Source organism: Sciurus vulgaris (genome assembly GCF_902686455.1).
Source record: "Sciurus vulgaris genome assembly, chromosome: 14".
Taxonomy (NCBI): domain Eukaryota; kingdom Metazoa; phylum Chordata; class Mammalia; order Rodentia; family Sciuridae; genus Sciurus; species Sciurus vulgaris.
In genome coordinates this window covers 31,696,385-31,709,194 of record NC_136475.1, presented here as the reverse complement: position 1 = coordinate 31,709,194, position 12,810 = coordinate 31,696,385, and the positions used below count along the sequence as shown (strand labels likewise).

General features: G+C 42.6%; 1 pseudogene across 1 annotated transcript; it reads right to left on the bottom strand.

Moving 5' to 3' along the window:
* Positions 1–11,227: 11,227 nt before the first annotated feature.
* Positions 11,228–12,508, bottom strand: LOC306644530 (growth arrest-specific protein 7-like; annotated as a pseudogene). The gene is made up of 2 exons: positions 11,874–12,508; positions 11,228–11,518 (listed from the first exon to the last, which is right to left on the bottom strand). The product of its transcript is annotated as a growth arrest-specific protein 7-like (transcript).
* Between the last annotated feature and the right edge of the window lie 302 nt (positions 12,509–12,810).

Below are 12,810 nucleotides of genomic sequence, written 5' to 3'. Positions count from 1 at the left end.
CATTCAAACTCCAAACCGTCTCTCTTTGAATCGTTAGTAGCTAAAATCTCTACTCAGATTTTTTTTTTTTTTTCAGTTTCCCACTGCTGCTTTTTTCACCAGATTCCCTTGGGTCTCACCCTTATAGGCATAGTTTGGCAGCTAACTAAAGCTTTATTCACATTTTAAATGCATATTTGGGGGGCTCATCCCCTCTAAAGAACCCTTTCTTCCAGGGTTTCTCCCATGTAGTGGACCCAATGATGGCCCTCCCAAAAGATATATCTACATTGTAATCTGTGGAGCCTGTGTTACTTTATGTGCTAGAAGATGTGATTGGGAATCTTGAAAGGAGGAATTTATCCTTGGTTACTTGGTGAGTTCTAAATGCAACCACATGGATCCTTATCCAGGAGAGTCAGAGGGAGTTTGGGACAGCACCCAAAGGACACAACACACAGAAGAGGAGGAGGCATGTGATTATGAGGGTGGACTGGAATGATCCAGTCTCAAGCCAAGAATGCCTGGAGCCCCTGCAAGCTAGCAAAGGCAAGGAATGGATCTCTTCTAGAGCATCCAGAGGGATTATGGCCCTGCTGACACCTTGATTTCAGGAAATAAATTTCTGTCATTTCAGTTCACCCTACTTCAGGAAAATTGTTATAGCAGGCCCAGGAAGTCAATAGACCCCATAGTTTTCTGGTTGCTGTGCCACTGTGACCTTTGTCTTTTGACATCTCAAGATGTAAGGTGGATTTCTATGTTCAGAATGGTGGGTGCATTGAGGAAGTTTCTCAAGTCAAAGGTCTCAGACAACAAATACCTGAGTCCTTGGAAATTAAACCCCTACATTCAGGCTGTTTTGACACAGCTTCTGTGTAAACAGCCAGGACTGACTAGCCCTGATTTTTATGAGTTTGGCCGTAGCACTATGGTCACTGGTCTTGGGGAAGTGTCCTTAGCATGTGTGGCTGTGACACCAGGTCCAAGTGAGCTCCAGTGCAGAGTGCTCGCGTCATGTGCCTAGTACTTTGCTTTCCCTTGTAAAATTAGGAAAGGAAATTGTGCTTCCCATTATGAACCCTGGGTCACTCCTTCCTCTGAAGAGCCCCAAGTAGGAGCCCATCAAGGTTATCTGCAAATTTCTTCAAAAATGATAGCAATGGGGCTATTGTGGTTTAAATATGAAGTGTCCCCTGAAGCTCATGTGAGACGATGCAAGAAACTTTAGAAGTGAATTGACTGGGTTATGAGATCTTTAACCTCATCAGTGCATTAAACCTCTGATAGGGATTAACTAGGTTTAGGGATTAACTAGGTGGTAACTGTAGGCAGGTAGGGTATAGGACCTGTGTCACTGAGGGGCATGCTTTTAGGGTTTATATTTTGTCCATGGTGAAAAGAATCTCTCTCCCCCACCTACCTCTCTCTCTCTCTCTCTCTCTCTCTCTCTCTCTCTTTCTCTCTCTCCCCTCTTTGGTGCCCTGTTCCCAGCTACTATCCTCCACCCTACCCTTCTACCATTATATTCTGCCTCAACTCTGGCACAGAGTAATGAAGGTGGCCATCTGTGAACTGAGACCTCCAAAACTGAAAGATCCAAATAAACTTCTCTAAAATTGTTCCTGTCGGGTCTATTGGTCACAGTGGTGAAACACTGACGAAAACAGGGACCATCGTGCTGGTTTATTAAATTTTTATGTTTCACAATCAGCTACCTCAAACAAGCATAATACATCATTCTCTGGCTTAAAATTCTTTAAAAAAATAAAAGAACTTATGCCACCTTCAGAATAAGTTCCAAATAGTAGGGCACACACAGTTTTCATTTAGTGTACTTGAGTGTACTTTCCAATGTGTGCTTTCAGTGTCCCTCCTATGGAACATTTTACTGGGCCATGCCAGGTGTTCCTATGCCTTTCTTCTTATCCACATGCCTCATGGTAGTTATTAAGGCTAGTTATACATATGCTGCCTCCCACTCTCTGGGGACATGGGAAAATGACTTTCTTACCCACTTGAAGAGTGACTCTGTGACTTGTCCAGTGAAATTTCAGTAGAGGTGTTACTTTCAGAGCTGGTATGTTTTGCCATACTTACTTTTGTCTCTGGCACAGCAGCAAGTAACTTTGGAGCCTGATTCCTGAGTGACCACTATGAGCAATGTGGTTGCAGATCCAGAGAGGATATACAGCATGAGCAAGAAGTAAACCTTTATCACTTTCAGCTGTTAATGTTTGCTGGCTGTTGGTTGCAGAAATTGCTGTAATGTCTCCTTATTCTTATATGTGTAGGAATGCTCTACTTTTCCAGACTCAGTGACCAGGTAAAATGGCCCCTCTCTGAAATCTTCTCTTATTTTCCTGTGTAACTGGCACTTCATCTTCTCTACACCTTTGGATATTTTTTTCTTTCTGAGATGGATATGCCTGAATGATTGATGGTTTTAGATCAACCCAAGTGTTCCAAAAGTGAAAATAACTACTGCTTTTTTCGACTTGCTGTAGAACAAGAAACACGCTCTGCCTTTGTATCATATAGAACAAAATTCCAATTCAGTCGTCCATAATTTCACTGGCAATTTATCCTCCTGTATAGAACACCCAGGTTTTACTAAGATGCCAGGGATTATCTAAAGTCTTGATTTGAGATCAAAACACTGGATTAACCACTTTCTATACCAACACTAGATTGTCTCAATGTCTTTCCAAGAATGTTACAAAAGGAGTCATCACAGCCATTTGTAGTGATGCAAGGACACCTTTGTCTCCAAATCATCTGAGGTCAATTCAGTGCCATCAGGGCCTCTGCTCCAGAATTTGGAATCACCATATGTGACAACCACTGTGACAAGAGAAATTCCTCCCTGGGTCTCTGCAAATGGGAAGCAATTATCAGGAAGGGTTAAATAGGTACAAAACCAGGTTTCATGACCAAGGTCCCATGTCAGCCAAAGACACCATCAAGCAATGGTACCCTTACTTATTCACAGATATGGTATGATGTTTTAGAGGTCATAGACTATCTCTCTCCATGGTTTTCTCATGGTATCTAAAATCCCATCACTAAACAATAATTTGTTTTGGATTGTAAAGTCTTTCTGACTTTCCTCCATGATCATATAACCATCCTGAGAGATTACAACTTCCTCCATAAACTAATGACAAGTTTTAAAACAAGCAGAAATCAAGTCTCTGTAGAAAAAGGACAAAAAAAAAAAAGAGAGAGACTTAAAGGGAAGGACATGACCCATATCCACTATATACTTCAATATTCAACTTCCAGAATATTTAGTTTCCCTGTGTAGCTCCAAACCCAGATCCAGGCAGGTAGAGGAAGGGATCACCTTGACAGGAGAGAAACATAAGCTAGATATGTAAAGTAGCTGATATGAAATTATCCACTAATTCAAATTAGGGTGCATTCATTTCTCCAGAGGCTACTGGGATGCTTTGTCTATGCGGAGGGAGCTACATGAAGCTGTTCTGTAATTCATCACTGAGGCTACTGCCTGTCACTTTCATTTCTCATGGGGGCCAAGCCATCAATAAGCAGATTATACTACTTGCTACCCACAGTGTTGGAGTATGCTTGTTTTATTTCTATTTAAATGCAGAGCTGAGTCCAAATCTTTGGTGATATGATTGCCATGGTCCTTACTGGAAGATTTAATTCCTCAATACATTGGAATATATCCAAGTTGTCCTGGCCATGCTGAGCATAGATGGATGTGAATGGCATGACAAATTAAGGACATCATCAATCAGTTTGTCAATTACTGCACACTAACTGAACCACTATAGAACACTGAGTGAAGCACAAATAGGATATAAATATGCATAAGAACAGTTCCCTGTTGTTAAATTATGCAGAAAATGCTCACTGGCCACTTTCAGTCCCATTGACCTCCTTCACTCAGCCGACAGTAACACAACCCATAGGTTAACTGAGTCTGGGACAGGCATCCAAACTCTGGGTGTGCTCTGGGATTCATCTGCTATGACTGAGCCACCCTAACTGACAGCTGAATGAGATGACATTAACACAAAGATGTAGCCTCCCTTTCCTCCATTGCATGACATCCAATCAGCCTTCTGCTCAAGTTCTTTTGTTTTGTTTTGTCTGTTTTGTTCTGTTTATTCCCATTCCTATTATTACTGGGTACCAGCCCTGAACCCCAGGCCAGTCAGTGGGAAGCTTGATGCACTCAGTCTCTTTGTCTTCCCACTAAAGTAGGGTTTCTCAATCTTGACACAAGGGACATATGGGGGCCAAACCATTCTTTGTTGTGGACACTATACAGTCGATTGCAGGATATTCAGCAGCATCCCTGGTCTCTACTGGATGCCATTAGCAGACCCTTATCCAAATTTTGATAGTCAAGTGTCTCCTGGGGGCATTTCATCTCCATAGAGAACCTCTGCTCTAAACCCTCTCCATTGACTCAGAAAGACCTCCTTGGGGTGTGAGTCTATAACTGCAATCATAAAGTACCCTTTACATTTCTTTCTCCCCCTACTAGACTTACAAGCCATACAAGGGCACAGAGCCTGTCTTCCCTATCTCACTTCTAGAACAATGTTTGGCATGAAATAGGCACTTGATGTTTACTTTCTGAATGCCCAAGAGCCTGAGTACTTCAATGCTTGAATCAAGGACCCTGAGATAGATGGTGGCTGGAATCAGACTCAGGTTGACAGTTTCCCTTATTATTGATAATTTGGGTAGTTAGTTGGCTGGTCATGCCTATTACATAAGTTGGTGTGTCCAACCTGTGCTTCCCCAATCCTCCCATAGAACAAGCTTACTCCGTCCCTGACAACAAAGAACTCTCAGCAACTAAAAACTGTGTCTTGAGGTAGGGCTGCACTTTTTATGGCAAACAAACTCACAGGAAACTTCACAACACTATAAACTAGCACACAGTAACTTCAGACTGAAGGATGGCTGAATTGAGTGGGATATTGTGGAACATCTGAAACTTCATTTGGGCTTTAAAGAAAGAGGGGATTTGGAGAAGTGGAAGAAGGGAGGAATCCATTCCAAATGTGAAGAAAATAATATGAGCAGTGCAGATAATTGGAGTAAAACATGATATACTTTGGAGAGCAAATGTAATGAGGAAATGACCCAGGTGAGAAGGAATCCAAGAAAAAAAATAATGTAAGTAGCCTTTAAAAGAAGCAACTCCTCTGGCACAGAAAATACAGGAAAAGGATACACTAGATTAGGCTCATTACCCATTCAACAAAAATAAATTGGAACAATTATCCTAAGTCTATAGGGAGAAATGAGCAGGCAAACATGCCTATGAAGTTTTGGACAAAAGATGGAAGAAAGGTTTATCAGATTGGTCATTGTTCAATGTCAAGGGTGCAGTTTTGGGATCCCAGCCAAATATGGCTTTGTGATCTGAGCAAGTATCTTAAAACTTAGCTTTTAAATAAGAAACTTGCATGCTTTTTATATAAGATAATATCTGATGCATGGTAGACCCACACCAAATAGAAGATATTCTTTAAATTCACCAAATATTAAAATATCACAGTTACACTTGGCACAAAGATAAAGATAATAGGACATAAACAAAAGCCCATGAATAAACAATAATGCTAATATGTGCAACTAGTCTGGATAAGTAGTGTGTAGGCAGAATACCATTGTATTTTTTTTCTCCCAATCTCTTGGGAAGTAGGTTCTTTCTAATCTTCCTTCTGTAGCATTGGGTACACATTTCTATGTTTTTTCATATATTAAAAGATGCAAAACTCTTCAATACCAAATAACAAAACTTTAATCCTTTATTCAGTTTAAGACTTCCCTTTTTTCTAAGATCTCATCTGATTCAGCTTGAACTGTTGATGGCTCCTTCATCATTTCCCCCAACCTTGATCTTCTTCCCATCTTCCCTACTACTTTGGCTCCTCCAGGTTGAGACCTCACCTGCAAATTTACAACTGTGGTTCCCTCTAATGATCAATGCCTCCTCTGCTGGCCACTCCTGATTCCCCTGTCAGTACCTGGCTGCCAAAGTCTCCAGCTCCAGGATAACTCGTAGTCCCCATCTGACCCTAGGAAACTTGTGCTTTTAGCCAGTAGAAATCTGGTTTTATCCCGATCTCTCTGCTGTCAGAGCATTTAGACATCCCATTAACCTTGGACTTTGAGGTGTTCTCTCCTCTGTAGGTGGGGGATGTCCTGGAACTCTGACTCCCCCTTGATCTGTTGCTGAATCATTGGATTGTTCTTATATAGCCTGGTGGTAATATTGGGATTTAATGATGGCAGAATTAGGTTAGGTAGTTCTCTTTGCAAGTTCTTCAGAGATACCCAAGTAACTTGCTTTTGGACAAGTGGATAATTAATACTTGTTCTTTTCATGTCTGAGATCAAAGCTTAAAGTCTCAAAAGTCTCCTTGTTTTTATACATTCTATTGCATGTGTGATACATTCTATTAATGATGAAGGTTGAGACACATATCAAACCTGATAACAAAACAGAAACATATAGTGATAGATTATTTGTTGTCAGTCACTGTACTTAGAGCCACCCAGCATTAAATCACTAAATTCCCATAATAGCCCTGAATGCCCATTGGTTGATATATGGGTAAAGACAATGATGGAGGGGCTGCAGTTATAGCTCAGTGGTAGAGCGCTTGCCTAGCATGGGTGAGGCACTGGGTTCGATCCTCAGCACCACATTAAAAAAATAAATAAAACAAAGGTTAAGAAAAGACAATGATGGATAAATACACACACACACACACACACACACACACACACACACACACACACACACACTGGAATATTATTCAGCCTAAAAAGGAAAGAAGTTCTGCCACCTGTTACCACATGGATGAACCTGTGATAATATTATGCAAGGTGAAATAATCCAGTCTTAAAAAGACAAATTTTGTATGATTCCACTTATATAAAGTATCTAGAGTATTCAAATTCCTAGAGACAGAAAATGAAATGGTGGTTTCCAGGGACTGAGGCAGAGGGCCATGGGGGGTTGCTGTTGAACAGGTATTGTTTCAATTGCGGAGAGTGAGAATTTCTGGATACAGATGGTAGCAATGGTTGCAGAACAGTGTGAACAGACATAATGCCACTTAACTCTAAACTTCACAAGGGTTAAATTGATAAATTTCATTTTATTTATATGTTGCCACAATTAAAAAAAAAGCAAATGGAGGAGTGACCACAAAATCAGTGACTTTATCGGATCACATGGGGAGGAAGACAGACTGAAACAGCAGGCTTCTCTCAAAACACTCTAGAGAGACTCAGATACAACTTGAGGGGGGAGCGTGGGCAGAAAGCAAAAGAAATTCACTAAAATCAAGGTCTTCTCAGCCAACCCACAGTGGACTACCCCATATTCTGGATTTAACTGATAATGTGACAACTCTGCCACTTTTCCTGGGGTTACAAGGCTATGTGACACATGACCGTATAAGTGCTAAACCAGGAAAGCTGATCATGCCAAGACTAGCATGCTCCTCTGTACTCTTAATTTCTTGTAACAACAGATAGAAAAGAAGGCTGTGAGATTCTACTTTATTTTTATGGAGAGGTTGTTTCATAGGTGTATTGACATATCCTGTTCCCTTTTGTCTATTTTTGAATGGGGTTAGCAGGCGCCGATACTGAGTAATTAGAGTCCTTCATTTTATAATATTTCTGTATAGTAATTCTATAATTTTTTTTAAGTAAAATACTTTCACAAAGAGAAACTTCTCCCATCAACTATTTGATTCTTACTTGCCATTTCCCAGCTTTTCAAAATAACCAGTCAGTTCCCCAGGGTTCTCTAATATCTAATGACCAATTAGATTTCTTCAATGTGCTGATGAGCTCATGATTTTAAAAATATTTAATGTGTCTCAGTCCATTGCACTTATTTCCCTTTTTGATGTTCAGTTGTGCTGTCTTTAGCTACAAGGGCTTTTTAAAGAAGGCTCCTGAGTCCTTCCACTATGATATCATTAGTCACTCCTAGTTTTCCTCACTGTCTGTTTGACAATTTGTTGTGGGCCAGGATTCAGAGAGTTCTCTAAGGAATCCTGCCTGTTTTTAAAGGGAAATGCTATTAAAAGACTATAAACTGGTTGCTACAGATACTGCTGCTTGGTTGGTCATTACTTCTGGGCTTTTTTCAGTAGATCAGGCTTGGGTTTCTTGGTTTTTTGTTTTTTTCATCCTGATTCTGATTTTACTCACAGTGCAGGGGAAGGGTTCCTTATTAATAGGGAGAGTGGCCTGGACTCTTGACTCCAACTCTGCTCCTGATTCTCTTGTCGACTCATGGTATACTCTAGTTAACCTTGGCCTTCACTCTTCCTATTTGCAGAGCAATGAATTATTAAAAACCAATAAAAGAGCCAGGTGCTGTGGTGTGAGCCTGTAATCTCAGTGGCTCGGGAGGCTGACATAGGAGGATCATGAGTTCAAAGCCAGCCTTAGCAAAAGCAAGGTGCTAAACAACTTGGTGACACCTGTATCTAAATAAAATACAAAATAGGGGTGGGGATGTGACTCAGTGGTCCAGTGTCCCTGAGTTTAATCCCTGGCGCACATGCACTCCAAAAACAAAACAAACAAAACAAAAACCAAAAAAAGAAATTTCTGCAGTTGGAGTTGGGAATGGACTGAGGGTCTGGTGACCAGGTGATCAAAATGGTGTTGCTGTTCACCTTCCACCCACTATGTAAATACCTCATGGCAGTAGTTTATAATTAAAGAATCTTAGGGGGTAGATGTGACTCAAAGGTGCAATGTTCTTCCTCTCCAGAAAGGTCTAAACATCTGCCTGTCCACGCAGAGGACAGAGGAGATAGTGTCCATCTTTCATGCAATTAGTTTCATTCCTCAGCACAGTTGGGATTGCTTTAAGCATTTGCTGAAAAAGGAATGAATGAATGAATGAATGTCAGCACAAGACAGTACCTCTGCAAATCTAAATTCTACAGAGTACTTCTATGTGAATGTCAAAGTTACTAAAGGCCCAGGCCCCTAGGGAAAAGACACCTCTACACAAAACAGACTCATGGGCTTCCCTGATGACAGCTGCATCACATCTTCATATCAGATCTCAGCACACTGCTTGGCCTTTACTAAATGCTTGGTGAATGAACAATGGAGGGAATAGGTGTATGTGAAGAGGCTAAAGAGGAGGTGAGGGGACAAGGGGTAAGGATGACTTCAGAAAATGAACTGGTCCAGACTTGGTTAACTTGGATTACCCTGGAAGAGTAAGAGAGATCATTCCATATCAGGGACAGAGGACTCCGAGACCCTCAAATGAAAATGGATATGAAGGCAAAGCCAAGGAACCAAACTATACTCAAAATTATGTTAACTACATGGCTATTGGCTTTGATATTTGAAAATCATCTATAGATTACTAGCCACAAAGGGATTACCACTAGCACCATTTTTAGAGAAAGAAGCCAAGAACTATCCTAAAATTGGTAGCTGGTGTCATGGTCCAAGCCCAATCTGAAAGGAGTAGTTCTTCATCCAATTGAGGATAGATCCCACCAGATCTCACCCTTCACACTGGCTTTTGTGCTTAGGATGTTTCAGTAAGAAAAGTGACAAGATATGGTTTGCTTTAGTATATTCGACATCTTTCTAATATAAACTATGAGAAAGCAATTCCAATTTAATGGAAGAGATGCCAAGAGATTCAAGATTAATGTTATCCACTATTAGTATGTAAAACTGAGGGAAAGATCAGTGAATTGTGCTCTTAGAATTCTGCCCCCATGGGAGATGGAAGGGTCAATCCAAAGCCATTGATGGAAAGATGAAGAAAGATGGACACTCAGAGCATGGGTTTCTGTCTAGAATTTGTTCCTTGCTCACTATGTCAACTTTTTTCTCTTAGTCCCCTCAGGCTGATTCTCTAGGTTAATATGGTGATCATGTTTGCTGTAGTAGAGTAATGAAGTGACAGGCTGAACCCAGTGGCAATGTTGAAAAGCTTCCCGAATCACACTTGGCCCAGGCTTCTCCAGGGAAGAAGGGAAAGGAGGTGCTGGCACCAAGGGAGGGCCTAGCATAGGGCTCTGGAAAGTTCAGAGTATCTGGAGGCTCAGGTGGCAGAACACACCTGGACGGCAAAGAACTCCTATGGCCATGAAAGTTTGCAGTGCCCATACAAGGGACAGCAGTCCAAACCCCATCATGCATAAGCAGATGGAGCCTTATGGAGAATGACAAAGGGACTTGCCCTAACCTGCCTCTCACGTGGGACTGACATAGCCCCATTACGCCCATGGTGGGCAGCCTGGGAGAGTGGTGGTCAGGTAGCCAGTATTGGACAGGACACAATGGCAGACAGACCCCATCTGGTTTCTGAGGTGAGCTGATTCATTTCCATCCCTCAAGGTCTTTGGACACCACAGAGCTGAAGGAGGTCTTGCTGGCTGAGAACTTTGGAAAGCTCCCTCTAGTGAGACTGGGCAGGAGTGGCAGGGTGGGGACTGCCTTGAGAAAGCACCTGAGGAATGGATGGATTGGGATTTCCAGAGACGATGAATGGTCTGATAGGAACCGTGATTCAATGCTCCAACTTGGGGCTAATTTACCGGATGAGGTAGTTCCATCCTGGCTTCTCTAGGTAGGGTTGGTCTAGAAAGACAGAAAACAGGCCTTCCCAGACTCATGGGGATGAAAAGTGGCCAAGAAAAGCGAGATTTGGTCTCCCAGAATATAATGAGAAAAATAGAGGGCTGTAAAGGATTCTAGGTGTAGGCTGAGCTGATGGTGCCTTCTATTCATGATTCTGATCCTGACATTGGCTTGGAGGCAGAGGCAACCCTCCCCTGATCTTCCAAAGCCCCTAAGGAGATAAAGGGTCCAGTTGGAGGATGGGCCTTTGGGCACCCAAGGGCACACGTGTGTGATGGCCACCCCTATGGAACTCAGCAGGGATCACAAAGTTCCAGCCTCAGTTTGTTCTCAGAGCAACTAGCATGGCATGGGGTTTGGGGGCTTTAGTCTTGGAGACAAGGGCAGGGTTGCAGGTCTGTCTTCTTGGTTTGGGAATATTTGGGATCCCCCAGCTGAGCCATCCAGATCACCCTTCTGGAATCACCAGCTCCCTCCTCTCTCCTCAGTGGATAGGAGAGTGGATGGAGGACAACTTCACCCAGCAGGAGGCACCATCTCCTCTCTGTGGGACACCCAATCCCCCTCCTGGGCAGGACCCCCAGGCTTGTCCACACAGGCGTGTCTAGATCTCCACATCCACAGGATGAATGTTGCCCGTTTGTGCACTTTGACCCACAGTTTTCTGTCTTTGGCCAGGTCCACTTTTCGAAGCAGTTGGTCCACAGGCTCAACCATGCTTTGGTTGAACATGTCCATCTCATGCCACAGCTGTGTCTACTGGCACAAATGTTGCCAGATCATCTCCACCCTCTCCACTTCCAGCTGCTCCAGCTCCAAAGTGGTGGTCACCATCTCTTCAAACCACTTGGACTGGGCCTGGTTGTAGAGGTCCACACAGCACATGAGGTCATCACTGTAAGAACCCATAAACCACTCCGGACATGGGAACTCACATAAGAGGGTTTATTAAGCAAACAGAGTGTCTTCCTGCAGGGTAATAAAGAAAATGAGAGGAAAAGAGAGAGAGCACACACAAGAGTGTGAAAAGAGAGGAGGAGAGAGAAAGAATGAAAGTGAGGAGAAGAGAGAAGAGAAAACGGTGGGGAGCTATCCTTAAGCAGTCCAATTCTGGGGTTAACGGGACCAATAATGGAGAAGGATACTTGCAAGCTGACTGATGAACCAATAGCTAGCTAGGATGTTTACAGACTGACAAGTTGGGAGGTGGGCGAATGATTTCAGCAGAAAGGGCAGGGGAGCAGCTTTACATTATATTACAATCACCAGCCTGTGTAGTCTTCCTCTGTGCCTTCTTGATGTCCTCTTGTTGCTCAGCTTGATTTCCAGCTGCTGGGTCTTCATCTCCAGGTTTCTCTGCCACTCTGTGAGAGCTTTCTGGGCCTTCTCCACCGATGCATAGTCGCTGGCGAATTGCTTGTGGAGGTCAGCAATACGGTGGTCACACTTTTTCATGTCTTTCTTGAAGTTCTAATGAAAGTTCATTAGGGGCTTCTCTACCTCGCTATGAAGTTTGGCGGAGAACTTGAGATGAACTTCTGCTTTATCTGCCAGGCTCTTCTTCACCTGAGTCCATGCTTCTCCCAGGGAGCCTTCCTCCTGTGCAGCCAAGGAGTTCTGAGAGAGCTTAGCCAAGTTCTTTGCATATTCTTCTTCAATCTTTATCCTCTCTCAGACGAATTCAAACATTTCTTTTTGCATTTGTTTGCCTTTCAGTTGCTTTTGGAGCAGCAGTTCAAATGCCGCCACAGTGCCATTGCCTTGTGGGGGGGGGGGGGTCTTTCTTATTAGCCCAGAAGTAGTCACAGTAGCTCCACTCCGTTGGCTTCAGCAGCTACTGTTCAGGCATTGTGTCTGGGTGAGGGAACGTCACGCAGTTTATCATCTTCTGTGTGTGGTCACCTTTATTTTCAAAATATATATTTTGTCTTCATTGCCTGAAGTTCTGTCTTCCAAGTGGTCTCCTCTGTTGGTGCTACTTTCCATTGAATTTTTATTTTGGTTTATTGATTCCTTCATTTCAAAGATTTCTTGTAGATTTCTTCTCAGGATCTTTATCTCTTTATTTAAGTTGTCTTCCTTCTCCTGAAACATAGCTCTGACTTCAGTCTTTATATCCTCCTTAAAGTCATGAAGCAGTTTTTCTAAGTAAATTCTGAACTCCTTCTCTGACATTTCTTCTACTGC